This window comes from Triticum dicoccoides, chromosome 2A (genome assembly GCF_002162155.2).
Source record: "Triticum dicoccoides isolate Atlit2015 ecotype Zavitan chromosome 2A, WEW_v2.0, whole genome shotgun sequence".
Lineage (NCBI taxonomy): Eukaryota > Viridiplantae > Streptophyta > Magnoliopsida > Poales > Poaceae > Triticum > Triticum dicoccoides.
The window spans coordinates 770,640,342-770,654,770 of record NC_041382.1 but is presented as its reverse complement, the minus strand read 5'-3'; positions in this window follow the sequence as shown (position 1 = coordinate 770,654,770).

The following is a 14,429-nucleotide window of genomic DNA, read 5'->3' as shown; positions in this document are numbered from 1 at the left end:
TATAAGGCAATTACAAGTCCCAAGTTGCTGCAAGCATGACAACCCGACACTTGGGGGCTACATATATGGAGTATTCAGTCTTTACTAGTGACTAAGATGAACAACATGGGTTTCTTCAAAGTGGCACTATTTATATTAAAGCAAGTCTTAAGTCATCACTTTGTTTCTGCTCAAGACTTGGTCGCTACAGGTAATATGGATATAAGGGAGAAAAATCTTCAAATTCTCAGTTTTGAGTAAACCAGATTGACCTGGTGTCACCAATAACTATGACCCGGCGTCGGCAACAATTATGACCCGGTGCTATCAATATTTACAAACCAGATATTTTGGTAATGATAAACCGGCAAGTTCTACAAGCCGGCTAAAAGTCAGATGAGTTTTCTCAAGACCAATATTTTTTAAGCTGGCGCTTTGGAAGCCGATTCAAGTGGATTATTTATTACAATATTTCTCTATAAAGATACCAATGTCTGCAAATTGGCTCTAAAGCTGGCCTATTGACCCAGATTTCTCAAAAGAAGTATCTGGATTTTTGCACTGGCAAGGTTTGGACATATCTGTTAAAAGAGATTTGCTATAAGATCTTTGAGTATGCATCCAGGAGGAAATGACAAGGACTTAAAGATAATCAGGTGCCGGTTCAGGAAAGTATTTAACCCAAAGCACAACCTATCAAGTTTGTTCTTGTGTTTATTTTACCGGATCAGTTTAACATGGATAAATCCAAATTAAACCGGGGGCTAATGTCGGGGATATACCCGGCGGTATGACCCGGCCGGAATCATGACCCGCCCGGGCTTGGCGAGTCACTGGCGATCCGCCCGGACATGGTGGTTTACATGTAACCCGCGTGGACATTGTGACTCACTGGAGACCCGGCGGGCGAATCAGACTGACGACAAGGCCCAAGGCCTAGCAGGCCGGCTTATACTCTGGTGGGCCGGCTTAAGAGGAAAGGGATGACGAATATTTCCTTTACGAGGAAGCAAGACCCGGACTTGTATTCAACTTGTGAGAAAGGATAGACTAGTCCTAGTACTACTAGGACTCCACATATAACCCGCCCCTTTAACATATATAAGGAGGGGCAGGGCTCCCCAAAGAGGGACATAAAATAATCTCTAGGGCTAGACACAAAGGGGGAGCCGGCTTATGCGGCGACTCTCTCATGAGCATAATGAGATCTAGCCACAAACAGCATGTAGGGTTATTACCGGATAATGTTTCCCGGGGCCCAAAGCTGTCTAAATCCTTGTCTTATGTTGCGTCTCTCGATTCCGCTCAACCCCTCTCAAGCTACCACATATATGCGTTGGCCTCGCGACTAAGTCCTGACAGTAAGGACATCTGCTGTGACAATTCCATGAGAGGAGCCAAAACATATTCTCAAGTATTAGCAGCTGAGTTGTCAATTCAACCACACCTAGAAACTTAATATCTGCAGCAAAGTGTTTAGTAGCAAGGTAATATGATAGTAGTGATAATGATAGCAAAAGGTAACAGTAGTAAAAGCAATGTTTTTGGTATTTTGTAGTGATGATAGCAATAACAACGGAAAAGTAAATAAGCGAAGAACAATATATGAAAAGCTCGTAGGCAATGGATCAGTGATGAAGAATTATGCCGGATGTGGTTCATCATGTAACAGTCATAACCTAATGTGACACAGAACTAGCTCCAGTTCATTGATATAATGTAGGCATGTATTCCGAATATAGTCATACGTGCTTATGGAAAAGAACTTGCATGGCATCTTTTGTCCTACCCTCCCGTGGCAGCGGGGTCCTTACGGAAACTAAGGGATATTAAGGCCTCCTTTTAATAGAGAACCGGAACAAAGCATTAACACATACTGAATACATGAACTCCTCAAACTACGGTCATCACCGATAAGTATCCCGATTATTGTCACTTCGGGGTTAACGGATCATAACACATAATAGGTGACTATAGACTTGCAAGATAGGATCAAGAACACTCATATATTGATGAAAACATAATAGGTTCAGATCTGAAATCATGGCACTCGGGCCCTAGTGACAAGCATTAAGCATAAAAAAATCATAGCAACATCAATCTCAGAACATAATGGACACTAGGGATCAAACCTAACAAAACTAACTCAATTACATGATAGATCCCATCCAACCCATCACCGTCCAGCAAGCCTACGATGGAATTAGTCACGCACGACGGTGAGCATCATGAAATTGGTGATGGAGGATGGTTGAAGATGACGATGGCGACGGATTCCCCTCTTCGGAGCCCCGAACGGACTCCAGATCAGCCCTCCCAAGAGGTTTTAGGGCTTGGCGGCGGCTCCGTATCGTAAAACGCGATGATTTCTTCTCTCTGATTTTTTTCTCCCCGAAACTCACTATATGGAGGTGGAGTTGGAGTCGGAGAGGCAACAGGCGGCCCACGAGGTAGGGGGCACGCCCTAGGGGGGCAGGCGCGCCCCCCACCCTCGTGGGCAGGTGGTGGGCCCCCTGGCCTTCATCTTTTGCAGGTATTTTTCTTATTTTCTGAAAAGTGGCTCCGTGAAGTCTCAGGTCATTCCGAGAATGTTTGCTCCTGCACATAAATAACACCATGGTAATTCTGCTGAAAACAGCATCAGTCCGGGTTAGTTCCATTCAAATCATGCAAGTTAGAGTCCAAAACAAGGGAAAAAGTTTTTGTAGAAGAAGATACATTGGAGACGTATCAACTCCCCCAAGCTTAAACCTTTGCTTGTCCAAAAGCAATTCAGTTGACAAACTGAAAGTGATAAAGAAAAACTTTTAAAACTCTGTTTGCTCTTATTGTTGTAAATATGTAAAGCCAGCATTCAAGTTTTCAGCAAAGATTATAACTAACCACATTTTCAATAACGCATAGATCTCAAGTTTACTCATATCAATAGCATAATCAACCATCAAGCCATAATAATAAATCTCGGATGACAACACTTTCTCAAAACAATCATAATATGATATAACAAGATGGTATCTCGCTAGCACTTTTTGAGACCACAAAACATAAATGCAGAGCACCTTTAAAGACCAAGGACTGACTAGACATTGTAATTCATGGTAAAAGAGATCCAGTCAAGTCATACTCAATGTAAACTAACAGTAATGAATGCAAATGACAGCGGTGCTCTCCAACTGGTGCTTTTTAATAAGAGGATGATGACTCAGCATAAAAGTAAATAGATAGGCCCTTCGCAGAGGGAAGTAGGGATTTGTAGAGGTGCCAGAGCTCGGTTTTGAAACAAAGGTGAATAATATTTTGAGCGGTATACTTTCATTGTCAACATAACAACCAAGAGATGGCGGTATCTTCCATGCTACACACATTATAGGCGGTTTCCAAACAGAATGATAAAGTTTATACCCCTTCCACCAACAAGCATCATTCCATGGCTTGATCGAAACAACGAGTGCCTCCAATTAACAAGAGTCCCAGGGGAAGGTATGTTTGCATTATTTTGATTTAGTTTGCATAAAGCATGGGACTAGGCATCCCGGTGACCAGCCATTTATCTCGTGAGTGAGGAGCGGGGTCCACTCCTCTTGAGAATAACCCGCCTAACATGGAAGATACAGACAACCCTAGTTGATACATGAGCTATTCGATCATACAAAATAGGATATTTATTTGAAGGTTTAGAGTTTGGCATATACAAATTTACTTAGAACAGCAGGTAGATACCGTATATAGGTAGGTATAGTGGACTCATGTGGAATAACTTTGGGGTTTAAGGGATTGGATGCACAAGTAGTATTCCCGCTTAGTACAGGTGAAGGCTAGCAAAAGACTGGGAAGCGACCAGCTAGAGAGCGACAACAGTCATGAACATGCATTAAAATTAATCAACACCGAATGCAAGCATGAGTAGGATATAATCCACCATGAACATAAATATCGTAAAGGCTATGTTGATTTTGTTTCAACTACATGCGTGAACATGCGCCAAGTCAGGTCACTTAAATCATTCAAAGGAGAATACCACCCTATCATACCACATCATAACCATTTCAATAGCATGTTAGCACGCAAGGTAAACCATTATGATTCATAGCTAATCAAGCATGGCACAAGGAACTATGATCTCTAGTTGTCATTGCAAATATGTTTATTCATAATAGGCTGAATCAGGAACGATGAACTAATTATATTTACAAAAACAAAAGAGGTCGAGTTCGTACCAGCTTTTCTCATCTCAGCCAGTCCATCATATAACATCATAATTGCCTTTCACTTGCACGACTGAATGATGTGAATAATAATAATAGTGCACGTGCATTGGACTAAGCTGGAATCTGCAAGCATTCAATAAACAGGAGAAGACAAGGCAATATAGGCTCTTTCGTCAAATAAACAATAATGCATATAATAGCCACTTCAACAATTTAATTATGGTATTCTCCTATCGACCCCAAAGAAAAGAAAAGAAATAAGACTATTTACACGGGAAAGATCCCAACAAGCAAAAGAAGAACATGAAATCTTTTTGGGTTTTCTTTTTAATTACTACTACAAGCATGGAAAGTAAACTAATTAAAAGCTATAACTAATTTTTTTTGTTTTTCTTAAGATTTATTAAACACACAAGAAGAAAGCATAAAAAAGCAAAATAAACTAGCATGGATGATACAATGAAAAAGTATGAGCACCGACATCTAGCAATGATTGTGTGGACATAAATGTAATGTCGGTGGGAAATATATACTCCCCCAAGCTTAGGCTTTTGGCCTAAGTTGGTCTATGGCCACGGCTGGCTTGGCGGATATCCATAATAATAGTTGGGGTTGTACTGAGAGGAAGTAGAGGAAGACTCCGCTTGCCACTGGCTGACAATAATCTCCGGATCCCACTGGTAATTACACTATCGTGAAGGATCAACTTGTGGTTCCGGCTCTGGCTCCTCAGCTTGTGCAGGGTTCTGATAGGCATGTATAGCCTTCAACGAAACAAGGTACGTGCCTGAAGATAAATCAAACAAAGAAGGAGCAGGCAGGGTAATAGTCTCAGGATGATGTTTGTTAAAGAACAATTGATATTTAAGTTCTCCCTCCCTATTCTTAACAATAAAGTCATGTGCCACCATACTTTTATAATCTAGATAAACACGAGGAAACACTTTTTCTTCCTTCTCAGAATGCCTAATAGGTATGTTAAAATGTGCAGCTAGGCGTGAAGCATAGATGCCTCCAAAGATGGGGCCCTTTGTACGGTCCAGACTTAACCGTTTAGCAATAATGCCGCCCATACTAAAAGTGTTATCATTGTATAAACCTTGGAGCAAAATAATAATATCAGAGATACTAAGGTTTCCATAGTTTCCGCGACCAATTAAGCAACGACTAGCAAATAATGCAAAGTAACGTAAAACAGGAAAATGTATGCTAGTGATTCGTGCATCGGAAACCTTCCTTGTTTCCCCTACAGTGATAGTATCAATAAACCCCTCCACATCATCACGATGTGGTTCTTCTATCTTCCTTAAAAGGGACTAAAAAATCCGACAAAAATCATAAAGTGACATCTCCTTATGCTCATCATATAAATGAAACTCCACCGTAGGTGGTGAGTTCCTAGAATGAAAATGAAAGTTTTGCACAAAGGTATTTGTGAGTAAGAGATATTGATCGCATTGGTCGTGGAGGAAAGCGGTGAGGCCTGCATTATGAGCCAATTCATGAAAATCTTCATAAATCCCGGCTTCTCTCAAGAAATCCTCGGAAGGCCATTCACACGCCCGAACCTCCGCGGTGCGAGGCAGATTATACTTAGGCTTCGGTGCCTTTTCCTTCGAGCTTTGGCTCGATGAGCCCTCAAAAGTCTCCTCATCATTTTCTAAAAAAAATTGAAATTTTTAGTAACTTCAAAATAAAAGTAAACCAAACTCAATAATATTGATAGCAACTACTCCTACAAGTGCCTAGGGCCTATATCATGCATCAAACTACTTTTGACCATATAAATTTGACATGCAAGCTCAAGAACATGGTCACCTAAGCAACAAAAAATTGCAATTAATAAAGCACTAGAACAAAAACTAATTAGACCAATGGAGGAGTCACATACCAAGGAACAATCTCCCCAAGCAGTTTTATGAGAGGTGCTTTGAGTAAGCAGATCGAAAATGGCAGCAAAATGAGCTTGGACTCGGGTTTGAGCTGGTTATTCGTGTTTCTGGGAGGAAGATGAAGTGTGTGGGTGCAAAAATAAGTGGAGAAGGGCCACCGTGGGCCCACGAGGCAGGGGGCGTGCCCTCCACCGTCGTGGTCAGGTGGTTGACCCCCCTGATGTGTTCTCAGTGCCAAATATTCTCAAATATTTTGGAAAAAATCATATTTAAATTTCAGGGCATTTGGAGAATTTTTATTTTCGAGGTATTTTTATATTGCACGGATAATCAGATAACAGACAGAAAAATATTTATTTTATTTTATTTTATATAAATAACAGAAAGTAAAAGTGGGGTACAGAAGGTTGTGCCTTCTAGTTTCATCCATCTCATGATCATCAAAAGGAATCCACTAACAAGATTGATCAAGTCTTGTTAACGAACTCATTTCGAATAACATGAAATTGGAGAAATTACAAATAACACTATGTTACCTCAACGGGGATATGCACATCCCCAATAATAAGAATATCATATTTCTTCTTGACAGTAGGAAGAGGAAATTCAAAACCTCCAAATATAATCGATGAAATTTTTCCAATAGAGTTGATACTATGAACTTGAGGTTGGACGAGGAGGTAGTTAAAGATGGTGAAGAGGGTGGACGAGTAGGAAAAACAGTTGAAGCCACCATCACATGCATTGACTACTTACCATGGTCCCAACTGACCAGAGCCAGAGGGGTATACATGTTGGGTACTGCTAGCTACTAGTCTTAAGTTGAGGGTCGGACTTGTGGATACCCTAGCTAGTTTGCAAGTTGTAGTTTTTGTTGTATGATCGACTTAACTGTATTATATCGATCGATCATGCAAATGGTTTATATATGCCTAGCTATAGTACTCGTGTTTACGAAAAGCTACAGGGTAGACGTTACGGTGACCTCTGGGAAGGAGGGCATGCGGAATCATATGCAGAAGAGAGAGTCAAAAATATTTCCCCTTCTACATGGTGCGAGAAAAGAGTTGGAAACCCTTTCACCCATCTGCATGGGGTTGTAGCCAAAGGAACAAAGAAAGGAAAAAAAATGAAGGAAACAAACAATTAAAGAAACCAATTTCAAAACAAAAACAACAAAATTTAGGAAATGGTTTTCAAATACCATTATATATGTCAATGCTTTTTTCGAGCGCTGCACTGAGGAGCTCGTTATATGCGCCTGGAGGTTGTGGCATGCCCATACATTTCTGTTTTTCTACAAAAAAAAAAAGGGCATGTATATGCCGAGTGCTCGAGAAAAAAACTCGGCAAAGACCTAACAGGCGGGTCCAGCAAGGACGTGGCAAGGTGACCTTCTCCAACTCCACGATGAGTGGCTTCTCCGACTACCACTCGGAGTAGAAATCCATTGTAGTTGTCTAGCTAGATAGTTTAATGTCGATGTACTGATATAGCTGGTGATGTTGACCCGGAGTTGCATGCATGATGCTTTTGGGTACAATTCATCTCTTTCTTGTTGAAATCTTTTGCTTATGTCTTGGTAGATGAGGGGGTATGTGGTCTACAAGGGAGGTGTCCTGGAGTGTATGAATCATGACATGCATTTCATGAACAAGATCACTGTTATCCTAGTTCAAATTTGTACTCGCAAACTAGAGCAGAGTAGGCAATGGTGCGTCCGGTGGGGTTGAGTCGGCTGAAAAACTTGATGGCCTTTGTCTAGTTCATCGTCATCGTGGTGTTGCTTTTACCCTTGGCAGGATTAGTCCATCTGGCCATAATTTTCCAAAATATGAGCCTAAATCAAATTACTTTATGTTGGCGAATATTTGTTAATTATGAGACTTGAATTAAGTTTCTATGCAAATTTATGTTGTCTTTATGTGATTGTTAGCTTCCAATGTCTATATGTGATTGAAGCGGTTTCGGCTCTAGCGTGCGGTGGTGTTGCTTGCCTTCTGATCGTCTACACGGTTCCTCTTTGGCTCATCTCGTGGCCTTCACTATCCGTAGGCAGGCTTGACACTCCATGATCTGGAGTGGGAGGGTAGGGGGCCTACCCGTCGACAACTTGGTGTGAGCGATGCATCGCTGTCCGGCGATTTACCAAGGAGGCCCGGTTCCATTTCTTGTCAGTTATTAGGTCACTTTGTGGTATGGTGTGGATACTCATGTACTCTAGTTTTCCCTTTGGTCTGTTGTGTAAGAGGGTTTCCTCATCACCTTGTATCGGTTTGTGGCAAGCTCGGCACTCCACGGTCAGGAGTAGGAGGGAAGAGGTTTTTCTTTCATATGTTGCTTTATACATTTTTTTTCGCGAATACGCAAAGCTTGCGTATCATTGCATTGTTAGAAGGAATAGAATGAGTACAGAGGGGATACATCACATGACACGAACGCAGACAGGCGTGAACATGGTGCCCGGAGCAGGGAGACAAGGGATGCTCGGCCCAAACAAGGATAGAACACAGCTAGACCTACCAAGCCTGAACCAAAAGCGGCAAAGCCAAACTAGCGAGAATACCAACATCGCGAAAACCAAAACCCGGGGGCACCACAAGCGAGCAAGATAGCGCCTTCAAGAAGGAAGACGACGCCGAGACGCCATCGCCATCCGGTCCGGAGGACCTAGGGTTTCCCCTGTGCTCGAGGAGGGGCTCAGCCAAGGGCCTTGACAATGCCTCCAAGAAGGAAACGACATCCGCAGACGCCGACGCTGCCAGCACCGGCAAGCCGGGCAGAGATTTCGCTCCGGCCATAGGTTGAGCAATCCCATAGCCACCGTATCTGGAGTCGAAGATGAGGAAGCCGTCACTAGCCAGAGCCACTGATTCGGGAGGCGGTTGGCCGGGCTGCACCTGCCGTCGGAGGGTGGCACCGCCTCCGGACCCACGAGCATTGGATCTGACCAAAGGGGAGGCTTTTGAGATGTACAAGGCAGGACAGGCGCGGAGCGAACCACGAGGAGGGTGGGGCGACGGCAATCAGCAACACCGGCAAGCTAGGACTGGAGGGACGCAGATCCAAGCTGCCGTGGCCATAGCCATCGAAACGTCGGTGAGCCAAGCGAGCTGGAAGGAACGCAGCTGCTGGGTCACCAAGGGCGGAGCTGCCCGGCAAAGGACACCGGCGGTCGTAGGCACCGGAGAGACGCGGGCCCAAGCTCGTCGGGGCCGAAGCAGCACCAGCAAGTACCCGCCTTGAGAAGCACCATGACTGCACAAGCACTGTAGCCTCGTCGCCTCTGCGCGTTAGCCATCACCGTTGCTCGCGGAGGAGAGGAAGGGCCACCGGAAACGGGGGGCCGCCTGCACGGAGGCAGGCAAAGAACAACCCCGCAGCCGGCCGCAGGTCGCGCCCAGCACCAGTAGGGGTAGGCCGTGCTGCAACAGGGGGTGGGCGGACTGCAGGGAGGACGCCGAGGTCGGAGCCAAGAACGCTGCGTCCGACGCCGGACCGGCAGGAGTTGCAGCAGCTGGAAGGGAGGGCGCCCGCGGTGCGCGAAGAAATCGGGGACGCGGGGCAGGGGAAAGCGTGAGAGGGACGAAAACCGCCCCGCCGCCACCATCCCGGGGCGCGGCGCGATCTTGTCGGCCGGCCCTCCGGCGGAGGCGGGCGGAGGGGGAGCTTCCCGGCGGCGGCGCAACGGAGGCGGGCGGAGGGGGAGCTTCCCGGCGGCGGCGGCGGCTGGTGGATCTCGAGGTTGGGGGTGGGGTGGGTGGGGATGCGCGAGGGGAACCGATCCGCCCCGCCGCCACCATCCCGGGGCGCGGCACAGCTTCGCCGGCCGGCCCTCCGGCGGCGGCGCAGCGGGAGTAGGCGGAGGGAGGGCTACCTTGCGGCGGCGGCTGGGGTTTCCCCCGTGTCGCCAGAGGAGGGCGACGCGGGGGACGGCCAAGCTATTAGCACCTTCGTCGGGCGATGTTATGATTGCTTTATACATTAAGTGGGATAAAAGCCTTTTTCGATTAATATAGTAGTGAGCTGCTTCGGATGTACTGCACGAATCCAAATCTGCAATAGTAACATAAATGCACAGATGAAATTGGTTGAGAAGAACATATAGTATGTAGAACAGACGATATATATGTAAGTGCTACTTAGAAATTAAGATTACCATCTGGGCATCCCAAAACACAAAGACAGTGTCGACAGGTTCCTGACACTCCTTGGCAGGCACTTGCTTAGTGCAAATGGCTCTTGCCATGCCTTGGCATTAGAATAGAGCATTATGCTGTAAAGATCAGGAACATTGCCGAAGCGCACTAGCCATAGTATGTAGAAGGTTTTCGAAGAGCCAACATCGGCACCCAACTTGCCTAAGCTTTGGGACAGAGATGAGCTCGATCCGTGGGAGGAAGAGCCGACGGCTGCCGCGGCTAGTGCGTTGTGGGAAGAGTTTGCCCCACAGTTATGTGACGTCTATGATGGGACATTCCGCTCTGTCCCTGCATTCAGCTAGTCAGCAAAGTTTCGGCGCAGCGGAATTGTCGCTGAAAGAGGAAGAAATGAGAGGACGATGGCGAGGGCTTGGGTGATGGGGATGCCACTCGCTGGTGATTAATCGGCGCATGGATATGCATGTATGGGTGGCACTGCACTTCAAACCCGACCATGGCTTGAGGAGGAAGAAGTTGAAACTTTTCTTCCTCGTTGCCCGTGAGTTACGAAGCGAGCTCCATATTTGACTTCCTTCAAATATGGAGGCTACGTGGTCGTTTATGGAGCGATCTTCAAAATTATATCGATCGACGTTCATAAAAGCAACTCCAACGGAGCGATCCAAACGGACACGTTCTTTGTCCGTTTTTCGTCCGTATGGCCAAGCGGACGTGCACACATTCGCATTCTCAAATGAGTCGGCTTGACCGCCAATAGGAGATGGACCGAAATGTGCCGGCATGAAAAAAAAATAGCTCGAGAAACATAATTAAACATAAGTGACCGGTGTCACCGAATTTCAAAAAAAAAACATAAGTGGCCGGTCAGACCGGCCAAAGTCCATTTAAACCTAATTAAACATTAAAAAATAGTCTGCACTTGCACGCTGCCCTAGACGTCGTCGCCTTTGCCCTTTCCCTTGACCTCGACATCGCCGCCGGTGAGGGCGATGAAGATGGGAGCAGGGTCAGCCCACCCGAACGCCGTCTGGTACGTTGCCAGGGCAGCCTCCTCCGGCGTTTGCTGGGGCGGCGACATTGCAGCTTGCCATGCGCACTCCTCCTCCTCCTCCTCAAGCCGCAGCGCCTCCGCGTCGCGGCGCAGCTGCTGCTCGTAGCGCATCTGTCGCTCACCGACGGCCTCCTCCTGAGCGAGCCATTGTGCCTTCCGGCGCTCAAGGTGTGTCGCCTCCTCCTCCGGCGTCGCGGCGTAGTGGATAGGAGGCGCGCTCACCCACTCGGGGTACTGACCCGTCCACGTGTAGGCCTCCTCCGGCCAAGTGGGTGGAGGCGGGGAGCGCTTCCGCGTCGGCTCCGGCTCCGGCTTGGGCTCGACGGGCGGCGACGGTAGCGGTGGTGGAGGCTGGACGAAGAGCGAGGTGTGGACGGAGTCCCCCCGCCGCCGACAAGGCAAGGGCTTGCTCCAGTCCATCCCAGTGTGCGTCCTCCTCAAGCCGGCTAGCCGTGCTGCAGGACCTCCTCAAGGGCGGCTTGGTACTCCGCCTCCGCCTCCATTTCCTCCGGCTCTATCCGCGGGGGCGGCGGTGGAAACGGCGTCGGGATGGCGTCGACGCTTACACGCCATTGCTCCTCGTGTTCGAGGGCAAACCAAGCCTCCTAGTTGGGAGAGTCGGCGACGTACTCGGGCATCCGCCGCTGCTCTGACGTGAGCTGCGCGCGGCGCCTGCGCACCTCCTCCTCGTGCACCCGCTGGGTCCGCGGAACCGTCGGCACCGGGATCCGATGCGGATCCAGATGCCAGTGGTGCGGCAGCGTAACGTCGGGGTAGGGCAGCGGCTGCCTGTACTCCCAATGCCACCGTGCTTGGTGCACTGGGATGTCCAGATGCCGACGACCTGGGCGGAAACGCGCCGGCGTCGGAGGATGAGGGGGAGGAGGAGCACGGGAGGACGAGGCGCCGGGGGTGCCCTTGCCGTTGCTGCTGCCGAAGAGGCTCATTGCTTGCTAGGGTTTGCTGTGGCCAGCGAGGAAAACAAAGGGGGTGGTGGGGCCTAGATGTGGACGGAAGTGGATGAGGCCAGCCCCCGCCGCACGCGTGGTTAAAAAAGGACGCTTTCACTGGCTGACTAGTGGGCTCGCTGACAAGTGGAGCCGCGGCGGACGTCGAGGAGACGCGGGCGCGTCCGCGCCGATGCTTTTCAGACACAATTTTGGGCTGGAAATGGATCGGCGCGAACTCCAGGCGGATAAGATTTAGGTTTGATCGATGCGCTGAGTCTTTATTTTGTCCTCACCAATCTAAACGAACGTAGGCGGATAAAATGGGTCGCTCCATTAGAGTTGCTAGGCAACTCTGATAGAGTGATGTTTTAGCCCAAAATCGTCATATTGGCAGTTTATATGCCGATCAAGGTCATGTGGCGAGTCTGCAAGAGTTGCTCTGAGTTTACAAGATTTTGTTTAAGCCTTAGTTAACAATTGTTGAAAAGGATGGTGCCGGACATCAAGTTTTAAAACCGTAAAATAAATTGTGCCCACGGATTCAAACATGGGTCTACCAAGGCGCACTTGCCACCGGGCTAGACGTACGTCCATCCACACAATTGTCCGAATAAGAAAATATATTTACAAATATAAGGGAAAACCGGACTAGCTAAACCCAGATGTCTTTACTGACATGGACTACTAAAATGCAGTGTGCCTAAAGTCAAGTCAAGCACCATGCGCCTGCACCGCATCTTCTTCAATTCCTCGCACCAACTCCATCGTATTCGTACGTACTTGTGCACTGTGAGCTACAGCTACCGTAGTGGAGTAACTCGGCTGGTCCAAAACTTCATTTCTCTGCGCCTGACGCGCTGCAGCTGCTTAGACATTTGAGGGATGATATGACGCGAGCTGTGCCACATCATGCATGACGAACCGCGGCCCCCAATCGCACTTGTTCAGTGAAGCAGCTGTCTCCACACCTACCCTTCCTCCTGTACGCCACTGCTGCTTTGGCGAACTCAATCAGGGCGCCTCCAATCCAATCGATGACGCTCTTCACAGCAAATGATGATTCAGTCAGTGTCATAAATAAAACTTCTATGAAATCGACAGATAAACTACTCTACCTTGTTATTACTCCCGTCCCAGGCCCCAGCTCATCACACTGACCCGTAGTCTTGCATAGTAGGAGTACTTCTGTTTGATGATGTCTGAATTTTGCGACCCTTTATAAGGCTAGCCTTTATAAGGGGTTTACGGTTCGCGTTTTCCCTCTTATAAGGGGCAAATTTGACTACGACAGAACAAAAACCGCATATGAAACTGTAAACTTCAAAAAAAAAAGTTTCACGTGAAAAATAAACAAGAAACAGCAGTACACAGAAGTTCATCATCCATACATACACGAGGTCATCGATTTACATAGTGTAGATTCGTCGTAGCGTCGGCCTAACCCTAACCTACTGCCCAAAACGGGGCTCACCGGAGCCCTTCGGGTGTGGCGGCGACACTGGGGCATGGCGGTGATCACTCGTCGTTGGAGGAGGAGGTGAGGTCGATGTACATGGAGTCTTGCGCGTCAGCTTCGCGGCGCCACGCCTCCATCTTCTCGTCGAACTCCCGCCCCTTGGCGAGGCCCTGCTTGTACAGGATCTAGTTGATCTCCTCGTCCCGCCGGCGGTGATGCACTACCTCGTCCTCCGGCCCGATGACGCCGGCGTGTAGCTCCTCCGCCTCGGGCTCCCTCTTTACCACGCGGAGCCCGTCCGCCTCCCCCTTGACAGCGCGGAGCGGCGGGAGCTCCTCTGCCTCCCTCTTGACCGATGGCAGCGGCATGCGCGAGCTTCTCACACCGGAGGAGCTACCGCGCCGGAGAACCGAGCATGCCGTTGGTCGTACTCCTCTGTCTCACGGTGGATCAGGGGCGCCGGTGGCTCAAGGCCGCGGTTGGTGTACTAGCGGGCGGAGCACTTCCGCGCCGTGTCGGTGGCGACGCAGTGCTTGCGCGCCTCCTCGTCGTCACCACCGGCAGACCAACCGACGATCCATATCCCGCACCGCATGAGGCGGAGCGGTGGCAGATCTGTCACCGGAGGCGTGGATGGCGGTGGCTAGCGGCGAGAAATGCGACTGGATAGGGTGAATTGCGACGGCGGGGGAGTAGGGGTTCACCCCGTATAGCGGCCGCGGACCCGTAG